The sequence below is a fragment of the Alexandromys fortis genome, unplaced genomic scaffold, assembly GCF_014885135.2.
Source record: "Alexandromys fortis isolate MF-2015 unplaced genomic scaffold, M_Fortis_MF-2015_v1.1 scaffold_38, whole genome shotgun sequence".
Classification (NCBI taxonomy): Eukaryota; Metazoa; Chordata; class Mammalia; order Rodentia; family Cricetidae; genus Alexandromys; species Alexandromys fortis.
In genome coordinates, this window is record NW_026067916.1 from 9,129,896 (window position 1) to 9,157,026 (window position 27,131).

The following is a 27,131-nucleotide window of genomic DNA, read 5'->3' on the forward strand; positions in this document are numbered from 1 at the left end:
ATATATACAGATTAGGTAATCCCCAAGGTAAACTGGCTAAATAGAGTTTCAAAAATTAGTAAAACTCCAGGTTCATTGAGGAATCCTGTCTAAATAAATAAAGAGTGAGCATAGAAGATTCCCAAATGGAAATTATGCAATAGTGCTCTCAAGCAGAAAAAAAAATGTTCAATAGTTCTCAATAGTTGTTTTTAAAGATTATTTTTACTAATGTGTAAAAATGATCGGACATTCTGACAAGCAAACTGATGAGTAAATAAATGGGTTAAATAATGTACATCTCTAAAGGGTGTGGTGGATAATGCCTAAATTCCAGAGCTTGAACGACAGAGGTAGGAAGATCAAGAGTGAATTCAGTTCAAGACGAGTCTTGATTAAGCAGTGAGTTTAAGGCCAGTCATGGTATATGAGATGTTGTCTCAAAAACAGAAACAACAACAAAAGCAGAGCCTTTTTCTAAATTTCATCTAATGTAAAACTCTGCAGATTCATAATAGCCATTCTAAATCTATGGAAGTTAAAAGTTCATTGAGATATGTGCCAGGTTTGGGGTCACCAACCAACTTCTAAATCATGACACAGAGACTTATTATAAAGTTTGAATGCTTGGCTTTAACGTAGGTCTTTTCTTGGTAGCTTTTATAACTAAACCTGTTTCTCTTTATCTATGATTTGCCACAGGGGATTTAGCGTTTTCTTACTTTCTTGCTGTCTCTATGCGTGACTGCCGGTGTCTCCCTTGTTCTCTCCTCTCAAAAAAAAAAAAAAAGTAGATTTTTTCCCTCCTATTTAATCTCTCTCCCTGGCAGCGCTGCCTATTCCCCTCCTGCCTAGTTATTGGCCAGTCAGCTTTTTATTACACCAATTAGGTGCCTTAGGCAGGCAAGGTGAAACAAATAATCTTTACATAATTATACATCCTTACATCATTAAACAAATGCAGCATAAACAAGTATAACACACCTTTACACAATTAAAGTAATATTCTGTACCATAAACAAATGTAGTGTATCTTTGCCCACTTAGAGCAATATTCCACAGTAGAGAAATATAGACATTGGTTTTACCTAATTTTAGTATGTATTGTTTTTTTTTCATTAGAAACTTCTACACAAAGAAGTTTTAGTTACATTTCATAAAGTGCCTAAATATTTTACAAAACCTTAACAGTTACTTCATCACCCAAATTATTCTAGAGAAGAAAAAACTTCCTGACAGTGAGAGTATATTTTTAATGCATAACTTGTTTTGGTCTTGTTTTTTTTTTCCCCAATGCTTGTCTGAATTAGGGTTTCTATTACTATGAAGAGACACCATAACCACAGCAACAACTAAAGAAAAACATTTAGTAGAGACTGAGTTGCTTACAGGTTCAGAAGTTTATTTCATTGTCCTCACGGTAGAAAGCATGGCGGTGTGCAGGCAGACACAGGGCTGGAGAGGGAGCCAGAATTCTACATCTGGATCAGCAGGCAGCAGAGAGAGTGGGCTTGAGCAGTAAAACCCAAAGCCCGTCCCCAGTGACACATTTTCTCCACCAAGGCCACAACTAATCCCCATCAAAGATCCTCACTCCCCAAGGAACAAGTAAGTTAATCTATAAGTTTATCTATGGGGGGCCACCCTTACTAAAATCACTAGAAAGCCTTTAGTCTATATTAATATTTGCTCCTGTATCTCTAACTTGTCCATTCTCTTCATTTGTTAGTCTTTCAAATGTTCTACTTTAATTTCTTTCCTTAGTCTACTTCCTATTTTCTTCCATTAAGCTCACCAGGGTTGTATTTCCAGTAAGACCCCTGTGAACTTCCTACACAGCCAGGCAGACCACAGAAGGCAGGAAGCTCTCTGGGGAGCATGTTCTTCTTTTGGTTTGATACACCTATCGGTTAATTTTTGCTTAGTCTCTTTGACCCATTGCCTGAAAAAGCAACTTTCAGGGGGAAGACTAATGTTGATTTTGTTTCTGAGACACAGTCCATCAAGGTGGGGAAGACACCATGACAGGTGACTCCTTGATTACTGAAGCATGTCACGCTTGGTTACAGGACTTAGACAGCCAGGAAGCACAAATGACCTCCTCAACACGCATAGGGGTAGCTGTAAATCCCAAGACTTGCCCTCCAGTGACCCTCTAATCATGCCTCTCACCTCCCCAAACAAAACAACCTGTTGGGAACCAAGTGCAAACCTATGAATCTGTGGGTGACATTTCACATTCAAAACACAGGAAAAGAGGTAAAGAGTCAGAGTAATTGAATTGTGGCACTTTTGTTCTAGTCAAACTGAAACCACACATTGTTACAGTTAGAACATATGTACATAAATCATAACCAGTGTACAATTATCTCTTTCTCTGAAATATAAACATAAGATTTCACAAGTATTTAACATATATACATACATATAGATGTATCTAACTTCTTAAAGAACTGCACATTAATGACTACCTAAAATCTTTTTATTCCTTCTGATAGAACTTTTTCAAATATTTAATTGGATGATATTCATTAACGTTTTTAGTTTTTAGTCTTGCATTTCTAGGAGACAGGAAAGCTATAATAATTTAAATAATTTTGTGATTTTTTTAACAATTTTTTTACACATATAGTTTTCTCTGTAAAAATAAAACCAGTTTCCAAACCTTAAAACAATGCAAGAGGACTACCTTCATGTATATTAGCTTTGTACAATACATCTATTCCAGTTGTACACTGAATTTATTTGCATTTACTTTTTTTAAGAAGTGATTAGTATTTATTTCGTTGGTTTTGTTTGTTTGATTATTTTTAGAGTTAGAGGTTGAAGCTTGTAAGTGCATCAATACTTAGCTATATTCCCAGCCTGAAGTTATTTTATGAGACACTGTCTCTTGTTTTAATTACATTTGTCTATTAACTGCAAAGAGGACTGCTTACGCTCACCACTGAATTTTAAGGAACCCTCCTTTTGTTGTCCTAAAAACCTGCTTTGCATCTGTCTCAAATATTTATTAGAAATTACATTAATACTCCATGAGTCTGTTCCCACTGCTCTGGATGTTACTGTGGCTCGGTTTTATGTGGTTCTTCATTACAAACAAATGTAATTAAATCTAGTCAAACGCAATGCTTTTCTGAGAGACCACGCTCTCCTGGGTTCAAGCTGAAATCCCATGAAGGGCTTTTCTGCCAACACAGGCCTTGGAGGAGAGTGTCGCATTCCTCAGTCCGTCAGGGTGAAAGTGTTGGCACAGGAAGTCCCAGTGCAAGCAAAATCTTGTGCAGATAAACCAGTTATGAGGAAAACTGAAAGGATCAACAGATGAGAGCAACTCCTTAGTGAGTCACTACATTCCTGGTGCCGCATGATATCTATTTACCTTCTCTGCCCCAAATTAGTGAAGAAGTCTCGGAACCAAGAACTCTACAGTACAGAACTCTAGAGGCCACCAACTGAATCCCTCAACTCTACACCTACTTCAGTGCAAAATTCCCCACTGAATTTTATCATTGGCTTTGTTTTCTTTTTGTTCCCTCATCCACATTTTCAGGGAGTCAGTTTGGTCCAGATGATTCTCCATTCTCTATCTCTGTGTACCCTAATTCTCATCCGGACATTTACTTTGCTCTTATTCATTCTTTCTGAGCACAAACCTGTAATCTCTACCTCTACTTAGTCTCCATCCCTCCTCTAGGAACGTCCATTTCCACTCAGCATCACTGATCTCCTTTATTCTGCTTTAGAAGTGCTTCATTTCTTCCATATTATGTTTGCTGGATTCGTGTGTGTGTGTGTGTGTGTGTGTGTGTGTGTGTGTGTATCTGTGTGCACATGTGTGGTGTGTTTAGTGACCTTTCTCTTACTCTCATCTCTCTTATTTATCCCACCTAACTACTCTAACACAATCATTTCTCATGTTTTTTTTTACCAAAACAGAAACAAATAAGCAAGCAAAATCTTCTTTAATATGGATCTCCCTGCTTCTGTTATTTCTATTATTTTAACTCGTCCTGAGTTGCTACTCACATGGTCTTACTCAAAATTGTTCTTTAATCACATTGACCTTATAAATAAAAGAGAATCACTGGTCCTTCTTGCCAATGTTTGTACTTCCCAAAACGAGTGCACCATTGTCTTAATCTTGATACACCTTTAATCTATTTCAAAACTAGCCTTGGGGATAAGGGGGGACAGGGAGAGAAAAGTAAGAAGGGGAGGATTGGGGGAACTTGGGGAAACAGGAAGATTGGGATAAAGGAAGGTTGGATAGGGGAGCAGGGAAGCACATATCTTAGTTAAAAGAGCCACCTTAGTGTTGGCAAGAGACTGGAACCTAGAGTGGCTCCCAGGAGCCCAAGGCGATGTCCCCAGTTAGTCCCTTGGGAAGCTGAGGATAGGGAACCTGAACTGACCCTATCCTATAGCATTACTGACGAATATCTTTCATATCACCATAGAACCTTCATCTGGTGATGGATGGAGATAGAGACAGAGACCCACACTGGAGCACTGGACTGAGCTCCCAAGGTCCCAATGAGGAGCAGATGGAGGGAGAACACGAGCAAGGATGTCAGGACCACGAGGGGTGCACCCACCCACTGAGACAGTGGGGATGATCTATTGGGAACTCACCAAAGCCAGCTGGACTGTGACTGTAACAGCATGGGATAAAACCGGACTCTCTGATCAAGGCGAACAATGAGGACTGATGAGAAGCCAAGGTCAATGGCAAGGGGTTTTGATCCTACTTCATGTTCTGGCTTGATGGGAGCCTAGCCAGTTTGGAAGTTCACCTTCCTAGACATGGACGGAGGGGGGAGGACCTTGGACTTTCCACAGGGCAGGGAACCATGACTGCTCTTTGGATAGGAGAGGGAGGGGGAGAGGAGTGGGGGGAGGGGGAGAAGAGAGGGCAGAGGGGGAGAAGAGAGGGGGGAGGGGGAGAAGAGTGGGGGGAGGGGGAGGGAAATGGGAGGCTGGGAGAAGGCGGAAACTTTTTTTTTCTTATTCTCAATAAAAAAAGGAAAAAAAATAAAAAATAAAAACATAATAGATTTACAAAAAAAAAAAAAACTAGCCTCCCACACACACATCCCTTGCATTCTCCCATCCCATTCAGTACATAAATGCAGCCCAATCCCTGATAGACTGTAATGAGTTCTAACAATCCCACCCCACAACATGCAAAAAGATTTGGTAAGATTTTACATTGATCCATCAGTTGAAGATTAATAATAAAATACACTGAAAAGTGCATAAAGTTTTGAATTAATATAAATTCACCTGCCACTAAATAAAATAGTAAGGAGAAGCATGAAATTTGTGAGGATGGTTGCTAAACATTGTCACCATGAATATAGAAATGAAAGAAATAATTCCTAGAAATTATTAAATATACCAACAATAAGTAATATAGATAAAAGAAATACTATTGGGAGACCATAAGTAACTTTTAAAAAATTCAAGCTGGGCGGTGGTAGTGCATACCTTTAATCCCAGCACTCAGGAGGCAGAGGCAGGTGGATCTTTGTGAGTTCGAGGCCAGCCTGGTCTACAAGAGCTAGTTCCAGGACAGGCTCCAAAAGCTAGAGAGAAACTTTGTCTCAAAAAAAATAAATAAATAAAAAATAAAGACAAAAACCAATAAACAAGATAAAAAATTCAAAATGGTGGCACACAATGGAGCACCGGACTGAAATCTCAAGGTCCAAATCAGAAGCAGAAGGAGAGAGAGCACGAGCAAGGAACTCAGGACCGCGAGGGGGGCACCCACACACTGAGACAATGGGGATGTTCTATCGGGAACTCACCAAGGCCAGCTGGCCTGGTTCTGAAAAAGCCTGGGTTAAAACCGGTCTCGCTGAACATAGCGGACAATGAGGACTACTGAGACCACAAGAACAATGGCAATGGGTTTTTGATCCTACTGCACATATTGGCTTTGTGGGAGCCTAGGCAGTTTGGATGCTCACCTTACTAGACCTGGATGGAGGTGGGTGGTCCTTGGACTTCCCACAGGGCAGGGAACCCTGATTGCTCTTTGGGCTGACGAGGGAGGGGGACTTGATTGGGGGAGAGGGAGGGAAAGGGGAGGCGGCGGTGGGGAAGAGACAGAAATCTTTAATAAATAAATAAACAAACAAACAAATAAATAAATAAAAATGGTGGCACAATGCCAACAGGAATGTGGAGTGAAAAACAACATCCAGTACTGAGTACTGAAAATACCTTAGAAACATGAGAAGACACTGAAAGAAAATGGATAGGAAGGAGGAAAGATAATGGTTCAGTAAGCAATGAAAAGAGGGAGTTGGTCCATCTTCTTATAACCTATGTATGTATATGCAGGAGAACGGGAGTCAACGGAAAGGGCAGGCTGAGGCTGAGGGGGCTAGCTGGTAGGGTGAGATTGACGGGAGACCAGAAGGCAGGGAGTGCCTCCGGGGTGACACGACTCTTCTTTGAATTCCTAGTTCCGTTCTTAATTCTTGGCTCAAAACAGAAGTAGATATCTAGAGCCTTCTGTGAAAGACCATACTGTTCTGGATGATGGAATAAGCATGGAGGATAAATAAAAAAATTCCAACAGAAAATAGGAAGTGTATATTCTTCCAGACTTCTATAAATGATCAAAGACCAAATCTAAGATATTGTATAAATGGCATTGTAATTTAGATTTGATAGACACAGGTGTGGATATGAGTATAAATACTCCAGGATTTTGGCATCCAAATTGGATTCTTGAAGAGACAGATGTTCAATTACTTTGCATTGGGACCCTATCTCAAGTGAAACAATGCACAAGATGTGTTAAATGAATAGGGCCAGAAGAACAGAGAGGAAGGTTGAGGCCATATGTGGTTTATATTGCAGTGAATTTATGGTGTTATAACCTGCTGCAGCAATGAAATACCCAGATTAGCATTCTTCCAGTTTCAGAAACTCATAATTCTGGGAAGGATATTATTAGGTACTATACACAAAGGTCACCAGCCATTCAGGCTGTACAAAAACACAAAGCAATTAGCAAACCTTTAGATGTATCAACAGCCCTAACTTTAAAATGGTTATCTGAGAAACTATAATGGAATAAATAGAGGCCAGTAACAGAGAATAAACTTTACGCTTTAGAACATCTGGTGCAGGAGCAACAAGGTACTCATCATATTGAAGAATCAATGAACCCTTGGAATTCTCCTGTATTTGTTGTTAAAAGAAAATTTGGTAAATGGAGAATGGTAACAAATTGAAGAGCTGTCAAAAAGGTAATTAAATTTATAGGCCCTCTACAGGCAAGAATTCCTCTGCCTTCGCTATTACCAAAAGGATGGCCGTTTATAGTTACTGATTTAAAAGACTGTTTCTTCACTATACCTTTATAAGAAAAGGATAGAGAAAAATTAGCCTTCACAGTGCCTACTTATAATAAACCTCAACCTACTAGGAGATTTCAATGGACCATCCTTCCATAGGAAATACTCAATAGTCCCACCCTATGCCAATACTTTGTAAGTCAACCATTTTCCTAAATCCAAGTTACCATTACATGGATGACATTTTGCTGTCTGATTCAAACATAGAGACTTTGAAAGAATGTTTGAAGAAATAAAGAAAGTTTTGCCAAATAGGGATTACAAATTGCTCCCGAAAAAATACAGAGAGGAAATTCTGTAACTTACATAGTTTATAAAATAGGTTTACAGAAAATTAGAACACAAAAGGCACAAATTAGGAGAAACTGATCATGGATTAATGATTTTCAGAGTATTAGGTGACACTTTCAGTCCACGACCAGCTGCTGGGATAACACCTGATCTAATAGTTTATTTAAACAAAACCTTAGGTGGGAACAAAGACTTAAATAGTCCCAGAGTTTTAACAGCTGGAGTGGAAAATGAATTGATTGTTGTTGAAGAAAAATTACAGGAGGCACATGTGGGTAGGGTGACTCCAAATCTTAATTGCATTTTAGTCGTATTGCTTTCTAGAATTCTCCTACAGGAATTTTAATGTAAAAGGAAGATATTAACTTAGAATGAATCTTTTTTACCACATAAACCAAGTAAGAAATTAAATTTATGTGGAAAAAGTCTCTGAATTAATTATAAAAGATAAATTGAGACTTAGTTAGCAGGTGTAGACTCAGCAGAGTTTATATAGTGCCTTTTTCTTCTGATGAAATTAAAAACAATTATGGAAAGACAATGAACCTTGGCCAAGAGCCTGTGCTAATTTTTTTAGGAGAGAATAATAGCAATTATCCCAAAAGTGTTTGAATTAACCTTATAAAGAAAACTATCTGGATCCTTCCCCCACATTGTATGGGACACACCAATAACTGGAGCCTATACATCCTATACTGATGCAAATAAATCAGGAAATACTGATTAGAAACCAGAAGCATTAAGTAAAGTGGAACAAAGCCCTATAATTCTGTCCTAAAGACAGAATATTATGCTATTCTCATGGTACTAAGGGATTTTAAAGAACCTCTTACTATAGTTACTTATTCACAATATGCAGATTTTTTGCATATTGATACCACTGAATTTATACCAGATGATACAAAATTTAGTTAATTATTTATACAGGTTCAAGATATAATCAGGAATAGGCTCTGACCCATATACATAACACACATTTAATCACATATGGGTCTGGCAGGTCCTCTAGCACAAGGTAATGCAGAAATTGATCAATTATTGATTGGAAATATGTTAAAGGCCTCTGGTTTTCATAATAAACATCATATCAATAGCAAAGGTTTAAAGAAAGAGTTTTCCATTGCATGGCAACAAGCTAAGGAGATTATAAAGAGATGTTCTGCTTGCTCTTTCTATAACCAAACACTGCTACCTGCAAAGAGTAACACAAAGGGTACTCAAAGAAATGAAATCTGACAGATAGATATATTCCACTTTGCAGAATTTGGAAAATTAAAATTATAATTAGACTAGTCAGGTTCTTTAGATATATAGAGATTGTATTTTGCATAGATAGGTAATCTTCAACCACTTCAAAGAGCTATAGAATATGGCATTTAGATAATTCATGGTTCTGTTGACTGGTGTAGGAGGTCTTTCTATTTACGTGTTGCTTTCATTGGTTAATGAATAAAGAAACTGCCTTGGTCTTTTGATAGGTCAGAACTTAGGTAGGTGGAAAAGACAGAACTGAATGCTGGGAGGAAGATAGCAGAGTGAGAGAGAGAGCATGGGTCTTCCGCCTGAGACAGAAGCCAATTAGAATCTTTTTTAGTAAGCCACTGCCACATGGTGATATACAAATCAATAGAAATGGATTGAATTAAGATGCAAGAATTAGCCAATAAGAAACTACAGATAATGGGTCAAGCAGTGTTTGAATGAATACAATTTCTGTGTGGTTATTTCAGGGCTGAGCTAGCCAGGTGGCCAGAACAAACAAGCAGGCATCTCCCTACAACAGTTGACTTGAGACACATTTTCTCCTGTCAGCACTGATCTATTCCTGAATGAATGTTGAGGACCAAAGACACTCCATTTGGAGCTTGTTTTGTTTTTGGCAAAACTGGCCTTTGGGCAAGGAACTGCCCATACATCAACCACTGACAAGAAGCATGATGTCCAGACAGGATAGCAGGATACAAGAAAAAAGACTGTCAAATCTTGCCAAGACAGGGTAAAACAGTTTTGAAAAATTTCCTGCCTCTGAAAATGGCCTGTCAGTTACTCTAGGCCTTAGCCAAAGTTGGTTGCTCCAATGTTGCAAATGAGACATTGGGTGATTGACCAGGTAGCCAGTTGTCTCTGTCATTTGTTAAACATTTTGGAAGTTGCTTGGTTGCTCTTCCTGCTTTTTCAAGCAATATTATTTCCCTTCTTGGGTCTTCAATGGGGTTGAAGACTATATAGTTGTATTTACTTACCTCTCATGACTTGGCCAAGTTATTTGTAATACAAGATTTAACCTCCTTAGAATAGGATAATTATTAAAACATTTATCACGTTTCTTGTTTGATATGGTTTATGCTGGTTGCAATTCTAATTTTTGTACCTGATATTTGTTCTTATTGTATATAATTTTGTATTAGGCTTAGAACTTTCTTATTTAAACAAAAGATGGAGGTCCTGTAGAAATTCCTACAGCCAGTAGCCTTTATGTTATCCACCCACTTGGGCATGGACTCTTATACTATAAATGCACAGGTCCAGTCTCTCTTCCAGCTGCAGGATTTGGTTGCTGCTCCCCGTTCGAGCAGAGGACTGTGATTTGTGTGTCTACCCCTAAATAAATAACCCTCTATTATACTCAATTCTGAGCTAGTGTGGGATGTTTTTTAAGCATCCATCCTCAATTCGTCAGAACAATTATTGAATAAAGATTCCCTGATTTTGAAAGGAAACAAGGAGGAGTATATGGAAGGGTTTGGAGGGAGACAAGGGAAGGAGGAAATGGCATAATTATATCATAATTTTTAAGAAAAAAAAACAAAATTAATGAAGATATAGTTGGAAAGGGGATACCCTGAATCTTCATATAATCTCTTACTATAAACCATTGTGTAATTAAGAAGAATCCCAATACCAGGTACATGATGCTTCTTTATGAGTCGTTGGCCAAAAGGCCCCCAAATAATACAGGTTCTTTTCTCTTAGTTGCCCACCAAACTAAATGATAAGATTTTCTTGCTGAACACACTACACCCCTTGACTACAATATGTAATCTCTCTGTGAATGAGTTGGAAATTTCTTTTCAGCACTTTTCTATTTTCATAGCTTTTATTACATATGAAACTTTCATATGTGTGTAATGTATTTTGAATAGTCTTCCCTCTGGCACTCTCTCATACCTCTCCCACTTCTTTATATCCTCACTCCTCCATATATACTCTTTCCTCACATTCATACCTTTGTGTTTTATGACTCACTGAGTTTAACCAAGTCCATCTGTCTATAACATCCCATCTTGGATTCAGGGAGTATCAATAAAGAAAACGTAGAAATAATGTAGCAGTCGGAAGGCAAGGAAAAGGGCTGCAAAACATCATCTTTGGACAAATGCAATCCTTGCCATCACAAGCTCCCAGCATTTAAGACTCCTTGTAGTGTTTTATTGGGCCTGTCAACTGTCAGTCATGAATCTTAGAGATGCTCAAGGGCTCCTAACATCCGTGGAAATCTACTAGCTACTGAAATAATGTGTAAGAAGGGAGTCATTGTTTTCAACTGACTATCCACCACAGAGGAAATTAAGTTCTAATGTATACTCCCAAGCACTTATACTTTAGCTAGAGGTTCATCATTATGTTGTGGTCTTCTTCTCCAAAGTGCTTTTTTATTATCACTGTTCCATTTGACTTGCATTCTTTTAATGTAATATTCTGTCACATATGGTTCATAGTTCTTAAATAACTTCAGAACTTGAAGAAACAATGAACAAATGCTGGTTTTATATGAAGATGTTTATGTTCCTAGAAAGTTAAGGCATAAAATAAATAATATTCTTTCTACAGGAAATCATTCTTATTTATTACTTTTTCTTGATTTTATTTTATATTTTTTTAAAATATAATTGAAACAGAATTCTATCACATCCCTTCCTTTTCTCCATCCAGTTTCCCCATTTATGCTTCCCTTCAAACCTCTTCCATGCCCCTCAGTTCTCAGGTCGATAGCCTCCTTTTCATTGATCACTATACACATATATTTATGAATGCATATATCCATGTTTATGCACGAATATATATTCAAAAAACTTTCTGAGTATGTGTTTTTCTGATTATTTGTAAATGATTCAGGGCTGATCAGACTGCAATTGGGCATTCAATGAGGGGTCTCTGGAAGAGGCTAATTCTCCTTATTTCAGCAGTCACGGCTTGTCTGTGTATTTTGTCTAAGGGCGGAGCTGCATGAAATTTCTTTCTATTTTAATATGCCCACTGATATTGACATTATTGTGGTCTTGTTTATATAGTTATTTGTAGGAGAATCTGTTCCACTGAATACTTCCTAGTATTCTCTCTCTTCCATTTTTCTTATTTTTCTTCTATAGTGTTCCTTGAATTATAGATGCAAGAGCTGTGGTGAAGATATATCTATTGGGGCTGGGCTCCCCACAATCTCCTGGTCTCTGCATTGTACTCAGCTGTGATTTTCTGTGGTCTTCTCCATTTGCTAAACAGAGAGACGCCCTTGTCAGGATGTGGTAGGTACACTTCTCTGTGGATCTATGGACAAGATTAAGAATATCATAAAAATTATGCTAGTCTAGCAAAGTTGTGATGGTAGATTATTTTCCTAATGTCCATGACCTCACTAGTCCCAGGGAACTGCTGTAGTTTCCCTTAGAAGGCATTATTTACTTACTACTGAGTGGGAATCAAGTTCAATTAGCTCATGGTTGCCATAGGTTTTGAGAATGTCATGTATTGCAACTTTATCCATGTGTTACCCTGTTGGTAACTGTCATAGTCAATAGGTGTTGCAGCTGGGTAAAACAGTTTAATTGCCTCCCTCCCTTGGCAGTTTTTATGCTATTTTCTCACCCCATGGAAACTAGACCACAAGAAAGAGGGTTTTGGGTCAGATACAGATCTGATTAGTCAAATTCTGTATCCTAAATATGCAGTGTCTTCAACAACATGGGCCCATTCTCAACCTCTGAGAGGCAACCAAGGACGATATCAGTAATCACTCTCGTCTTGCAAGTCACTTAGACTACACTGAATAACCATCAAAGTGTGTGTGTGTGTGTGTGTGTGTGTGTGTGTGTCTGCATGTGTTTGCGTGGTGCTCCTAATTTTAGGTGCTATAAAATAGTCTGATTCCTTGGGGCTTTATCAAACAACCTTGGTGCTGTTTGTGCCTCCATGCATCTTCCTCCTTTGGTATTGACCCTCCTTCTTTCTTGCAGCTCCCTCCATGCTTTGCCATTTACCTCTCATATCATCAGTCCCATGTATCCCACTCCTCAAGTAGACCCTTTTAACTTCCTGGGTTCTGCTGTTTCTCCATGCTGGACCCTCACATCTGCGGATTCACAGCTAGGAAGTACAGATAAAAGAGAATGTGTGATGCTACACTTGTTTCTCTGGAGATGGAGAAACTCCTTCAATAGAATGTTCCTGGGTCCATTCGTTCACCTGAATATTTTATTTCATTTTCAATGTGTATATCTACCACATTTTCTTAACCATTCATCTGTTGAAGCACACTTTGTATCCATGTCCAGCTATTATGAGCAGGGTAGCCCTGAACATTGTTGAGCAAGTTGTCTGTCGAGTAGGATGTTGAATTTCCTGGGCATAGTCCAGGGAGTGGTGTAGCTGTGTCCTATGGCAGATTTTCTCTTTTGAGGATCCTTAACACTGATTTCCATAGTAGCTTCACTGGTCTCTATTCCTACTGTCAGTGAGTAGTGTTCTTCTTTTTCCAGAACCTTGCCAGCATCTGTCATCAGTTGTTTTGTTCATCTTAGCTGTTCTAGCTCAGGTAAGATGAAATCTCGTAGCTGTTTTAATATGCACTTCCCAAATTATTGAGGAAAATGAGCACTTTTTTGAGTTATTTCTTACCTATTTATTTCTTACTTTGTGAACTCTCTGTTTAGTTCCCTAGTCCGTTTTTATTTTTTAAACTGGGCCATTTTGCCTTGACTCTTTTTTTTTTTTTTTGAGTTCTTTTGTTTTTGTTTTGTTTGTTTGGTGTATGTTCTTGATATTAATCCTCTGTCATAATTATAGATGGAAAACAATTCTGGTGTGTGTCCTTTTTAAAAAAACTGTTTTTATTGTGCTATACATTTTTCTACAGGGGAGAAAGGGAGGGGAGTGGAAAATAATTCTTAACAGCATCCTGTGAGTTTCTTCTTCATTTAATTTATTCTTTCATTTCCTTAGATGGACAGAGTTTTTGTTTTTGGCCTACATGGTCACTTACTAAATGAAACAATATAATTCTTTCCCAAATCTAATTTTGACTCGGTGTTTAGATAAATGGTAGCAAAGCTACCTTTCCTATGAATAGCAGTAACAAAAAATATTATTAAACTCTACAGAGAATCAGTAGAAAAGGATCTCCCTGCTCTCTCCCTCCCTCTCCCTCTCTCTCTCTCTATCTCTCTCTCTCTCTCTCTCTCCATCTTTCTCTCTCTCTCTCTCTCCATCTTTCTCTCTCTCTCTCTCTCTCCATCTTTCTCTCTCTCCTAATCATTTAGAGCAGCTGCCACAGGATTTCTGTTGCTTTGTGAAGGGCAGCAGCAGCGGGAATGGAAAAAGCAGAGACAAGTGTCCGGGTATCTGGTGTCGTCAGAGCTCTTTTTCTTGCTTTACCTGCCACCTTCTGACAAGGAGTCCCATTGTCTGGCAAAGTTCCTAGACCACGAGCTGTCAACATTTTCTCCTCAAACTTCTCCTTTGATGTCAAATGAATGCACAATGAGGTCGGAGTCTGCTCTGCTCTAAATTTGAGGACGGTAGCGCTCGGCTGTTGGGATAATATTTCTTCGCTTTCTCCATCTGAACTCTGCACAACCTCATGACACCTGGTGAAAGTTTGAGGCAGCATAAAGCTTACGAGGAGTGGACTCTGGATGAAAGGGAAAGCATCTTCCAGTCGTAGCTCATTTCCGGTCTTCAGTGTGGCATTAAGACTAGTTCTGCTCAGCAACTTCCCAATTGTTTTAATGATAAGCGCATCTTAGGGCTGTTGAGAGAGAAATGACAAAATACAGGGTCTACTACGCCATCTGTACTTAATATAAGCATATCTAAAAATTGTCTCCTTTCAATCCTTTAAAGAAAAAAAAAACTAAGTTTTTAAAGAAATGTTCATTTGTTTTGCAATTTAAAGATGTTTTTAAAAAAGGAGGAGGGGAAGAAGTGGCAGCAGCTGCTTTTCTTTGAAGAAATAACAGCGATCAGCAATGCCCAGAAAAATCACATATTCTATAACAGTGCATTTACTTCTAACTCCAGATCAGATCAGGTTTTATTTAATCCCTCAATTACTTTTTTTTTAAAAAAAAAAAAAAAGAAAGGGTTTCTTTTCTACCCCAAGTTTTGTTCAGTGAACAATTAAATAGTTTGCAATCTTTGGTTGCTAACCTTAAAGAATTCAGAGACGGAAACATTGGCCTACAGGAAAACTCCATTTTCCCCTGCATTTTGAGACAGGATCTGGCCTGGAACTCACACTGTTGACAAGACTGTTTTCAGAGTTACAGCGATCTAGCCCCTCTGCCTCCCAAGGACCAGAAATAAGTCATGTGCCAGGACACCCAGCAGAGATATTTTGGCTTCTGAAAGCAGTGCTGTTCTCTCCAATCAGCTTTCTTACCTCTCATTCAGTAGATAAAGACAATTGACTAAATTATTTTAGTAGTTCTTTTGCACTAACAAGAGCATGCTATTTCTTTATAGGTTGTTTGAAAAGAAGTACAAACATAATCTACATATCCTGTTTTCTCTTCAGGCCTGTGAATTTTGAAGAAAAGATGTTTGTTGTTATATCACTGATAGTAAAATGAAGAGAAAATTAACTAAACAGTACTTTCAGAAGATCTGTTAGATGTTTTAGAATCATATAAATTTAAATTTTAAGTCATATTTTGTCAAGAAAGATTTTAATTTATTTCATTCCTACTTTGATGTTAATCATGTCAGTTTTCTTTCATAGATAATAGCTTTTATTGTATGTTATGACTTTTAAAGTTATTCTTTATGCCATTTTTTATATTTCTAAAATGTCTATGTTTTGTCTTTCATGTCTTAGGCTTTTTTTTTTGGTAGAAACACTATAGTTTGTCATCTGGGTTATTCCTATCTGTAAATGATAATTGAAGCATTTTGTCTTGATTAATTTAAAATCCCTGGCAGATACTTTAAAAACTTTGCTGAGCATCTTTTGCTCTGTGAGATGCCGATTTGAAGAGGGAGGGATTCCCTCAGAAGACCCACCACCTTCCATTGGTACCCTGTGTTCAAGTCAGATTTCTCTGTTGGGTGAAAAGTCATAAATACCTTGCTTTTAAAGCACTCCTCAAGCTCTGGGTCTCTGCCAAATCTATGTTCCTTATTACATCTTTAAAGAATCCTCCTTTTCCTTCCTCTGGTGCATTTTCTAGGGCTTAACCTGCTTAGCATTGAACCTCACAGAACTGACTGTAGAGTCTTCTGTGCTTGAAGACCGATCTATTGTCTGCACAGAGTGAACCGACTGTGTAATCTGCTGTGCTTGAAGACGGATCTATCGTCTGCACAGACGGAACCGACTGCGGAGTCTTCTGTGTGCTTGAAGACAGATGGAGCATCTGGTCTTTATAAGTTAAACACACTTTATGAAGTCAACATACAAAAAGCACTTTCTTTGCCAGACTATTTCATCATTCCAAATTTGATTCAGAATCTACCACAAGGATGAAATCCCCCCAGGATTTGATCAATGTTTTGTGAAAGATAAACATGAAAAAAAAATGCAAGGACTATGGGCCTTAGGGGAAAACCTTGAGATGGGACAGCACACAGAATAGGATATCGTTCTGAGCCTGCCTCTCATTTATATTGTACAATCAGGCATGTTTCAGTTTGCCTCTACTCTTGCTTTCTTGACATGAGATTAGAAAGCATATGTCAGAGTAGGACATAAAGTGGGATTTCATGATGCAGGTGTGAGGAAGTGTCAGACATGAACAAAAGCGGTTATGAGCGTGAAACAGTTCCCTTCATCCCCTTTATTCTTTTTGAATATTGTGCAGCTTAGAACAGAGAATCGGTTTATTTACAGAGATTAGGCCTTAATTAATAATATTTCTTTTTCTGTCCTGCTTCCTGAGCTCATAATCACTGGTTTATGTGGTAATCCCTAAAAGAATTTATTTTGAAAAATAGCTTTTGGTGTTCTAACACATAATATATATTCGCTTAGAGCCTCACAACGTTGTACATAGCAAACATTTTAAAAGTCTCGCTCAAGTCTCAGACTATTTTTGCCAATGAAAAGGTCTTCTAGACCTCAGCACTCTGCTGAGTAAACAGACTGGATTAGACATCAATTTAATAACTTGCTCAAACTTGAACTTCTGTTGGATACTGGAATTGAATGCGTTTTCATCAGATTTGGGAATGTGCCTAGCAGTAGAAAATGAAACCGTAAATGTTTTTGGCTTGTACTTTAGCCTGGTCTTATTAGAAAGGTTTGATAGGTTTTTCCATTGTGTGCATTAAAGTCGGTGTATCTCATTTGTTTCAATATATTACAAGGACCTTAATTGTAATAATTCTTTATATCAAAAATAAAACTAGATGGAAAACAGTGATTTTTTTTCAGTTAAACTTTGGCCTTTGGCAGATCTTTGTGGGAAGGACAATATTACTTAACGATCTCAATCACAGTCCATGAGATAGGGCAAAGTGTAAGAAGGAACTTGTGAAAAAGTTATTTTAGGACACAGATTGTATATAGACTCTGGAAGAGTCAGGGTGAATCTTTACTTTTCAACAAGAGGCAGAAGGAAGTCTGTCATTAAACAATCTGTTGGGCAATACCATGTTTAACTGTCTTCATTGTTTGATTTTAATTATATGTTAGCGTCAGGAAACTGATTCACATCCTTTGTGTGTGTTCTAAAATTACAGCCTTAAATCTCGGGATATTTGTTATCAAACACTAAGTATCACGTAGCAAAAATCAAAGGTACCAGCACACCATATGTGTACAATGGCTCTAAATAGCTTCTCATTTGGCTTCTTATGAAGGTTTTTTTTTTTTTAACTAAAAATAAAACAATAAGAAAAAGTAAAGTCGCAAGTCCTAGTATCAGGTGTAAAGGTTTTTTTTTTTTTTAATCAGACTGCTAAATCTGCCATGACTATTTAGATCATTGTATAGCCAATCTGATTCAAACAGAAGTCTGATTCGGGCAAAAACTGATGTTTAAAACGCTTCTCATTTTCTTTTAAGATATCGCCTACATTTTCTGCCTTATTTACCAGTACTGATATTGATTAGAAATTTTTACCTGCCTTTAGTGAAATAATAATTAATTTCAAAAATCCAAGGTCACTTTAAAAATTGATTTTCCAGGCAACCAGAAAGATGAGAGCAGACAAGTTAGTAAGAAACTCGCTCGTACATCTGCAAGGCATCTTGGGTGTCTCTTGTGCCAGCAGCACTTCAACCACTCAGTCGAGATTCTGCAAATACTGGAATGTCTTAGGAGGCTATTTTTGTAGGTGAGCGACCATAAGACGCACAGAATTCTGTAACTATGGAAGTAAGGAAACATGATACTGAAGGGCATCTAGCAGTCTGCATTGGGGTGCTCACTGTCAAGAATCTCTGCTCCCTGTGAGTACAGCTACATCCATGGCCCTATAATGACTCTTTGGAGCCTGGTTTTAATACAGGAGTGAGGGTAAGGCATTTACTTTACCTGATCATAGGTTGAAATACGCTTGCATATGCATTACTTCTCACTAGTAATGGATTTAAAGAGCAATGCTTCCCAGTTTTCGTATACTGCCTATTATTTGGGAATGTTAGCAAGAGTCACTATGAATTGCACACACACACACACACACACACACACACACACACACACACACATATATATATGACAATGAGTAAAGAAATGGCATGAGCTTCATAGTATAACTAATCTCTCTAGGCCATAATCTCTATCAATTCTGATATGATACTTCAGTCTCTATTCAAACATCACTTAATCTGCTACCAAGGTAGCCTGACTTTTACTGTAGAAGTCCAATTGAGCATTTTTGGTTAAATAAAGCTTTCCCCATAAAGATTTATTTATTGGCTTTCGCTTGTGTTCCCTAAAACTACGTCATCCTACATAGTTAACATTTGCCCATGTGATTACATAAATATGATTCTTCACTCCTTCAGACAGGCTAGTCACATTGCAAGTATTCAGTGACCATATATGGACCGTGCCTATTATCATGAACCTCTTTACGTTTGCAGAAAGTTGTATTGTTCATCAAAGCAAGAGGGAAACATCAAATTTATATTTGTCAGTGCCCTTCTAATATACAAATCCTTTGTCTGTTTTTCTTTTAAATCGAGTAATAAATCACTTTAATTTGAAAAAATATTACCACCATATTTTCATATATTTTTAATTGATCTATACATTTTTCCCCACTCCCTTTCTTCCCCTCTTGTATTCCACACTCTCCCTTGCCCCCCATGCTCCCAATTTACTAAGGGGACTTTGTCTTTTTATCCTTCCTAGGCAGATCCATGTATTCCTCTCTTAGGGTCTTCTTTGTTGTCTAGGTTCTCTGGGGTTTTAGACTATAGGATGGTTATTTTTTGCTTTATTCTAAAAGCCACTTATGAGTGAGTACATATTATATTTGTCTTTCTGGGTTTGGGTTACCTCAAAAAGGGTGGTTTTTTTCTGTTTCCATCCATTTGCCTGCAATTTTCAAGATGTCATTATTTTTTTTTACTGCTTAGTAGTACTCCATTGTGCAAATGTACCACATTTTCCTTATCCATTCTTCAGTTAAGATGCATGTATGCTGTTTTCTGGTCCTGGCTATTATGAATAATGCTGCTATTAACATAGTTGAGCAAATGTTCTCATGATATGAGTATGCATCCTTTGGGTATACACCTAAGAGTGGTACAGCTGGGTCTTGATGTAGATTGAGTCCTAATTTTTTGAGAAAAATCCTTACTGATTTCCAACTTGATTCATGTTTTACTTTGACCTCCATGAGGTTTTCACTTAGCAAAGAGAGATTGCCAAGAACAACCAAATTAAAGGAAAATAGTCATACTAAATAAACAAAATTTTCTGGTTTACATATTTATATGTATTATAGAAATGAGAAATATAAAATAATTGGATGGGAGACAATGTTGAGTATCTAGAGTGAACTTTATTGATAGGATTTTGATTGAAGATATAAAAGAGTGAGGGAATTGGTTGTGCTCCTTGGGAAGTGTATTCCTGTAGAAGTGAGTAGCCTAGGCATGGCTATTTATCCAAAGCATCCAAGTTGACTAGGGCATGACAAACAAAGGACTGATTAGTAGGAACAGATATAATATAAGAAGTTCTGGGAAGTATGTACATTGCCTTGTAGATTTCAGGAAAGACATTGGAGGACCATTGTGTGGCCTTGACAGGAGAAATAACTTATTCTGGTTTGTTCTGTTAAAGCACTTGAGACTCAGCTTTCAGCAAGCATGGGGTGAGCATACAAGAACAAATGTGTGGAGTTGTGTGGCTTGCAAAGTTGCTTCCTGGCCCCTCTCATCCAGAATGTTCATTGTGTCTTCTATTTGACAATCTCCCTTATCAGTGTCCCCATTGAAATGTGGCTCCAATAATAGAACACAATGTCCCAAAGATGCGACAGGAGATGCTCAGGAGACAATTCTTTCTTGTGATCTGAATGGCATTGATCCAGTTCTGCTGGATTATTGTCAAAGTGTTTCCTAAATAATGTTAGTTATCATTGGGGAATTAAACACACATCTATGTTTAGTTTTCTATCATGAATAATTCAGCTTGATGTTTCATATTTCCTGTCTTATTTAAAATATAAATGTAGCAAGATCTATTCTTTCACCCACATTATCAATCTATTTCTTCATAATGGGAGGACAAGGGCAGAGGATTTTGAATTTCACTGCCTGGTGTCAAAATTAAGCATGGAAGAAGGGAAGTAATGCTCTTTTTCTGAGTTAATGCTAGATCATTACCTAATGTTTACTGAGGGCGATTCACTTGAAAATCAACTCATTTTATTATTCATTCAACATGATTCTAGAACACAGGACACAGAAAATAAGTCTCACACTTGACCAACTGAACACATTAATCAACTGTCAAGAAAAATGAAATCATGAAATTCGCAGGTGGAGAAACTGGAAGTCACCCAGGATCTCAAAGAAAAACACTTGTGTTTTCTCTCTTTATGTGGCTTTGAGTCTCAGATCCTTAGTTTTGGATGTGAACATGTAATGCATATGGATGGCAGGAAAGGGGAAATGAGGCATTATGGGACAATGGCAAAGAAAAGGCCATGACAGAACCTGATTAAATGGTGGTAGAAAAGTAGATTATTGGACTCAAGGAGGTTCAAGCAGGTAGTTGAAAGAAGGGGGGGGGAAGGAAACAAGAGCCAAGGGAAAGGTAATCAAAGTTAAATATGTATGACTATGCAAGTCAAGTAAAAAATACAAGGGATAACGGAATATATGCGATAAAAAGAATGAGAGAAAGAGTACTAGATACTGAAGTTTTAAGTGGTTGTGGAAGGGCTGAGGTTTCCGAGGACGGAATAGAAACAGGTCAACTGAAATGGATAATGTACGAAGAATTCTTATAAAAGCCCACTCTTGTAAGTTAAACAAACACAATTTCAGGACGGGTGAACTTTGTTTAAGTTGCCGTACAATTGTAAGGTATTCATGCCTGCCTCTTCTTACGCTCAGGACATTGTTTGTGTCTTTACACGTTTAGTCCCATGTGGCTCTAGTGAGAATTTGCAAGGAATTGGTGTCCTTCGAGACATGTGAAGTCTGAGTCGCAGAGAAATAAAGAAACCTGTTTTGGATCACCCAGCTACGAAGGTCTGCTCTGGTTGCATTGTGTTTCATCATAAGACCGCCAAGCCTGAAGAAGGCCAAATAAACATCAATAAAAATGCATATCGTTTTTTAAGGGAGGACTTTGGACTTCCCACAGGTGAACAATGTCGCAGCCAAATGACATGGGCTATTAAATGAAAATCTCAGAGTCAAGCAAGTTTGATTAGGGAGGCCACAGAGGCATTCCAAACAATATAGTCTGTGGTCTTAAATTGACCAAGAACCCTCTGTCTCTTTCTGCCATCTACCTTTCAGAGTGCTGGAAGATGCTATGCAGTTTGCTAGAGGAGAGAAAACATCAGTAGTGTGACCAAGTATTGGTCCTTGCCCGTTACAGTACCCACCCACCAGCCAGCTTGTTTCTACTGGCACAGCAGTGAAAAGATGGTTGTAGAGTAGCCATTTGCTCTCTGATTATATTGGAGACCTGCTCTACGGTGGGGAATTCATGCCTGGTCCTGTACAAGGAAAAGAAAAAACAAATCGTGGTTAAGGAGATAACAGGCTCCAGGGGGATCCCACCATTCAGTTTTGCCTAACGGTTGTGTTCTCATGTCTGCACTCTGAATGTTTGTGTTTCTATCCATAGTTTTCGGCTCCTGCAGTCAAACTAGGGTAGAGGAGCTTCTTGTTCCACTGGGAAGTGGGTAGCAGAGTTTGACACTGAAAACTCTCCCTGTTCAGCCGCGGATGGGACTTTGGTATCAGCCCGTTCTTCCCACACCAAACATCTCAGAAGAAGGAACAGAAAGAATGTAAAGGCAGAGGCTGGGAGGAGTTCTGTGAAACTCTGCCTTCAAGACATGGCAGGAATTAGCTCAGTGCCTGAATTAGCAGCAGCTGTGAATGCTTGCCCAAGCCCTGAAGAAGATAAGGCTGTCAGAATTCTAGCCTGAAGTGGAAAAGGGTCACATCATAGATGAGGTCACATCATAGATGAGGTTGGTGGTTGCTGATGGAGGGACTCGTTTTTCTTTGTAGAGTTTGTAGAGGTGACACCGGTACACGGCTCATTCCCAAATGGATAATCTCATGCTTATGCCATACGAGGCAGCAATCACTGCATACATGACATGCATACATAGATGGAAATACATACATATATGGCCAAACAAAGTTGGGAAGAAAATGTGTTGGGAAGATACTGGGGCAGAGTTGGAGGGGAGTGTGAACTGAAATTTATGAATAAGATACATTATACACATGCATGAAATTTTCAAATAATAAATCAACATGATATCTTTAGAAGGGAAATGATTGCGAGGGAAAGTAGTAAAGCTTAGAGAGTATCAGTAGCTCTACAGGCTCGGACAGCTCTTTTAGCTCGGTAACTTTCAATGAGAGGCTAATTTAGGGCAAGGCTGGCTTCTAACTATGATACTGAATGCACATAAGACTAGATAGACCGGGAAGCGTGCTCCATGTGACTGTGAATGTATATAAGAGGCAGAGAGAGAAGGAAGGTGGATGGAATGATGAAAAGATGAGAATGGAGTTTATGGATGGATTCAGCTTTGTCTTACAAAAGGCCATTGCCACAACAACATGGTGTTGTTGCATGTGATATTAAAAAGGTCCATATGTGTTAATGAAGTAATAAAAATGTCACTAACTGTACTGAGAATAAATGAAGACACACAGGACTTTTCAAAACCTTGAAAACAACCTCTCTACACAGTCCTTCCAACCTTTTCCACTTTGTACCTCCTCTTCCTACCACTCTTCATCAGCAGCTGTGAAACAGGATCCCTTAGGACCTGGTATGCCAGGCAAGCTCCCTGCTGAGGATCCCCTGAGCCTGAAGAAGTGCTCCCAAACACATTTGTCCCTTCTTGGACAGGTTGTCTCTCTCAGCCTTACATAATAAGTCACAAGAATTTAGGCTTTCCTTCCCGATTGCCTACTATATTTTTCTTTACCTAATTTACTTTTGAAACTATGTAATTATTTTGTTGAATTTTCTGTCCCTCCCTAGATTGTATGACCAAGTAAATAGAGATTTTTTTATTCAGCTTATTTTTGTATTTTAAGTACTTAGAAGCATTCTTCGTATATTCCAGATTATCAGTATTTGTGGAACTCATAAATGAATTATCCTATGTGTGGGGACTACTTTAAAGGAAATATTTACTTTATTGACTACTCCATGAAGTCAAGGGATAAAAATCATTTCAAATGTCATATTTCTTTTTATCTTTTAAAGGAAATACAGTTGTTTATTCTTCCATCTGAAAATATTTAATTCTATATATTTGTGAGGCATAAAATGATCATGATTCATGTCTACAACATAAGATGATTAAATAAAGTTAACTAACTTACTCATCACCACAAGTCCTTAACATTTCCTTTGAAATACTTTAAAATTTACCACAGGGACTTTTGAAACACATAATAATCTAGTATTATCTTCATTATGCTGTGAAATAGAAAAATATATTTCTGTAGAAATAACAAGTTGCAGCCTTTGGTTGTCATCTCCCTACTTCACTTCACTCCAGCCTCTGTAGCCACCAACCTAACCTTTACTAACCTGACTTCTGTTGTTTTCGGTTCCATATATAAATGATACCATGCAGGGTTAGACTTTCCATATTGGTATATTCTCCAGGGCCATCCATGTCACTGCCATGACACAATTTCCTTCTCTCTTGAAGCAATATAATGTTTGGTTGTGGATACATTGATGCATTCATCAGTTGATGGACACTTAGGTTGGTCCACTCTCTTGGCCCCTGTGAACAGTGCGTCTGTGAACACAGAAAAGCAGGCATCCCTTCTAAGTATGAATTTCATTTCCTGTGGATCTACATTGATTAGCAGGAGTTTTGAGATCACATGATAGCTTCTCTCTTAATTTCTGAAAAGCCTCTACTGTTCTCTTAAACTCTTTGATAAAGCAAATGTCTTCTATGCACATCTAGGCGTTCTTTAGTCTCCACATGCTCAGCAATACTTACCATCATTTTGTCCTTTTTTTTTTTTAAGAGAAACCATTCTGACAGGTGTGAGATGATATCTCATGGTGGCTTTATTTTCGTTTTCTATTGATTATTCATGTTGAACTTTGTTTTCATTTATTTGCCTTCTGTGTATTACTTAGACATAGTTTTTAATTGGTTTTCTGCACTTTCTGTTGATTTGTTAACTCGTTTATATATTTGGGACATCAATCTCTTAATGAATGTACAACTCACAAATATTTCTAAGCAATCCAGAGGTCACTTGGAGGCCTGGTGTTTTCTGAAAAGCATTGTAGGGAGAGTGAATCTGGGCAAGAAGAAATTGAGAGGGGAACCAGGAAAAGGGGTAGAACTGTGGTTGGGATGGCTTGTATGAGAAAATAATCTATTTTCAATACAAAATAAAATATATAACTTACATGTTATAATTTCTCTTTCAAGTTAAAGAATCTACTTGGCTTCTTGCCACTAACAAAATCCATGGTAGGTCACAAAATCAATATGAGTGACTACAATGGGAAAAGGAGTATAAATCTTAATTTACCTGTTGATATAATCACTTTTATACACAGACATTTTAGCAGATATAAATCAAAATTGTAATTACACTTGGTAATTTTTTAAAGTTCTCCACTTACTTAAGGTGAGTTTGAAGAACACTGATCTTGAGGATGAAAATATAAATTAGAGATTTATTTGATTCCGAATTTTGGTCCAACATTATGAAAACAAAATGAAGATAAGTAGTTTTATATCCATTGTAAATTATTCTGGAGTCTTCACTGTAAAATATGTGTGGAGTATGAACAAATCAAAAGAAAGGTCAGGATATGTCAATGAATTAAAAGGTCAAGCAAGTCTTTGAGATAATGACCAGATCTCTGGAAAGTTAATGAGTTTCCGCCCTGAAAGAAATTCTCTTACTCTTGGTCATGAGTTCTAAATGTATTGCAACGATCAGAGAGATTGACATAAATTATTATTGGCACTTAGTCATTTGCATTTGAAAATTCAAAAACAGAACTCAAAACATTTTTTAACGTGGATCTTAAGGGAATTTTTTTTTAAATTATGATTTGAGTTTGTTTTGACTGCTTTGGGTCCTGCTTTCTTCTGTCAGGAAGGTTTATCTTTCTTCTCCTGTGGATCTGAAAGGACACAAACTGTCAGGGATCTAACAAGGTTACAAACAAAGGTGAAAATTTTGGGGGGTATTTAGTCAGACTTGGAGTTTTTGGTCTTTATCACAGACAATTTATTTCATTGTCAACCACAAGAGAGAGAAGAAGGACACTGATGGAATGAACACAAAGGCTCCATGATTTGATGACATCTGATTTGACTTCATGGTCATTTATGCTGGCACCAGAAAAGTCTTTGTTGAATAAAGTGAATTACCAGTTTAAATGGTAAATACTTTTCTTGTTTATCTGATATTACAAAGATAAAGTTTCTGCATTACACATACTCGTAAATTGAGATTTTAATGAGGATAATGCAAGCCTGCTATTTTGTATTGTTCAACATATATTAATAAGCATCAAAACCAAAGCCTTTAAACTGACTGAAATTGTGTGACTAGAAATGGTCAAAAGGAGATTTGAAGGTTTTGATCATTTATTACCTTTAACCCAGAAACTTTACAATGTGCAATTATATTCCACACAAGAATATTTTTACAGTTCATTTACACAATTCGAAGCAGATCAGAGAGTTGCATTCAGATACATTTAGCTAGACAAAAACAAAGTAAATAAACCTTTTTCTATATATGTATATCTAATATGAATGCCACCCAATTGTGCAACTTGAATAACATATCAAGTTTTTTTTGTGCTGAAATTTCTCTTATAAAATCACTGACATTCTGAATTATATATAATCTGATATATGTATACCAGGAATCATTACTGTATGGTATAGAGTTGAAATTTATTTTAAAAGCATACTTTATTTTGAGTTTTATTAATTATTACTAATAGAGAGATTAATTACTGGTGAATAGAATCATATAGGCTGTTTTTTTAATTTACCACAATATTAATTCTCTTAAAAACAAAATAAGGAATTTATTGTAATTCCAAGGCATATCTCAAAGTAACATGAAAATAATATTGGACAGTGAGTATATATCTTGATATTTATTAATGTTATGGAAAACATGTAATTCAATTTTTAATCATGAATAACAATTATAGTACTAAGTTGGAAAAAGTATCTTAATATTCAGACTTAAATCAATTAAGGTATAATTGGTGATTAGACAGAAAAAAAGATGACCATAGAAGTAATAATTATAAGTCACCAAAATCTTCTCAATAAAATTTCTCAGAAGATGTTGGAATATGTTGATATGAATAGTTACCCACAAATAGTGTGCCTGTGAGACATGAAGAAATAAAAGAATAAGTATGTATGTATATATGTCATGTTTAAAATAACTTGAATGTTAGTTCACAAATGCTGATTATTAGTTCTCATGTATAGGTGCTAAAAGAACAAATTGTGGTCTCACAAATGCTGTGAGATTCTGTTTCCATCAGTGTGCACAGAAAACAGACGTAGCTCAACTGCGCA